Source organism: Pongo pygmaeus, chromosome X (genome assembly GCF_028885625.2).
Source record: "Pongo pygmaeus isolate AG05252 chromosome X, NHGRI_mPonPyg2-v2.0_pri, whole genome shotgun sequence".
Taxonomy (NCBI): Eukaryota; Metazoa; Chordata; class Mammalia; order Primates; family Hominidae; genus Pongo; species Pongo pygmaeus.
The window spans coordinates 13,704,214-13,706,427 of record NC_072396.2 but is presented as its reverse complement, the minus strand read 5'-3'; positions in this window follow the sequence as shown (position 1 = coordinate 13,706,427).

The window sequence follows — 2,214 nt, the reverse complement described above, 5'->3', positions numbered from 1 at the left end:
GGAGAATGTTTAGCAGCACCCTTGGGCTCTCTACCCACTAGACGCCAGTATCACCTCCAAGTGGTGACAACCAAAAATGTCTCTAAACATTGCCAAATGTCCCCTGGGGGACAAAATTACTCCCATTTCGAACCTTTGTTACAAACTTATCAACTTCTAGCCAACAGTTTCAACAGGGAACTGCTGTAGGGCTTTAAATGTGTGAAACAATGAGCTGAGGGAGGGGGCTTGTGATCTGATCTGATTGCTGCTTTGAAACGGTCCCTTGGCTGCTACTTGCAGGGAGAAAGGAGACAAGAAGGTATTCCAAGAGACTTGCTCAATTCATGGCACTAGTTCAGGAAAGAGGGGATAATGGCATAGAGTGGGATTTTAGCAGTAGGAATGGAGAAGAAAGGAGGCATTGGAGAAATGTTTGGAGAGAGAGCTACAAGCCACCAGAACAAGATGATGGACTAGAAAATATGTGGACAAAACAGATCAGCATCCAAGATGGCTCTTAGATTGTTGGTGCTCAGTACTACGTACTGACATGTAGAATATAGCAGGAGAAACTGGTGGAATGAGGGAATTCTTGGGGAGGTAGGGAGCATCAAGAATCCTGCTTTGGACGGGGCACAGTGGCTCACACCTGTAATCCCAGCACTTTGGGAGGCCAAGGTGGGAAGATCATTTGAGGCCAGGAGTTTGAGACCAGCCTGGCCAATATGGCGAAACCCCATCTCTACTAAAAATACAAAAATTAGCTGGGTGTGGTGGCACACACCTGTAATTCCAGCTACTCGGGAGGCTGAAGCAGGAGAATCACTTGAACCCAAGAGGCAGATGTTGCAGTGAGCCAATGAGCCGAGATTGCACCACTGCACTCCAGCCTGAGCAACAGAGTGAGACTTCCTCCAAAAAAAAAAAAAAAAAAAAAAAGAATCCAGGTTTGAGATCTCAATTGCCAGCTCATCAGGGTGAGGCGGTTACTGGGTCCAAGAGTCCTAGAACTCAGGGGAGAGGAGTTGGGAAAATAGGTTTGGTAAGAAGACAGATAATATTTGAAGCTATAGAGAAGTGAGTGTAAATGCAAAAGAGTTGAGAACTTCATACTCTTGGCAACTCTGTAATTTCAAGCTCCATTTTCAACCCCACCCTGCCACAGATTAGAGGCAACACATTAGAAATGGAAGAGGCTAGCGGAGACTTAGACTAGCTCAATTTAGCAGGAAACCCAGTTAAGTTTGAATTTCACATAAACAGTGAATAATTTTTAACTAAGTGTACTTCGGACATACTCATTTTGTCTCGCAATCCTAAATGGAGACAAACACCAGGGAAAGATGGCAATGTTTGATGATTATGATGTGTGCCTTGAGACACAGCAAATGAAACAATGCTTGACACCTTCTTTGAGAAGATGGGCAAATGTGCAGCATGTTTGAAAATGTATTTCCAAAATGAGATGTGTGACAAAGAGTTAAACATCCCTGCAACAACCACAACCACAACCACCCGTGAAGAGGAAGCCTCAACCTCCCAATCCTCTATGCTAGCTACAAAACTATAGCTGAATTTTCTGGGCAACGCCGTAGGCCTAAGGGACAACAAAGCACCTTAGCAGATAGAAGAAGATGTGAGAGCCCATTATTATAACTGGACAAGAAACTCAAAAGCAACAGTAGCTTTTATTGTTATGGCACAAAGCACTTTACAAACAGTTGATTTAACAGTTACTTTATGTTTTGCAGGTGAAGAAACTAAGACCTTGTGATAAGGTGTGCAAACAGTGGAGATAGATAAAACCCAGGTCTTTTGACTCCTAAGCATAAACTACTCCGGGATTCACCAAGTGTGGGACACAAAATGAGAACACATAGAATATCATGGCCCTTGAGTTGAGCTGTCCCGCAGAACCCTGCTAGGCCATGCATGCTGAGTCATGCAGAGGGGGCCCCCAGGTGGATCAGGGCAGTGTTCATTGCCTAACTGGCACTGAAGTCCTGTACTTCAATATTTTATCATCCAGTCAGACATGCTGGTGCTTACGAGCTGAATACTGACCTTGTTCCCAACCTATCTTCTATCATGCCTTCTTTTTGTAGGGTCTTGTCTCCTCTTGTCACAAAAACATAGAAATTTCTTTCCAGCACAAACTACCTAAAAGGGAATGATAAACCAGATTGTCTGCTCTCTTAAGCATTTGTAGACAGACAACTTTTAAATAGAAGT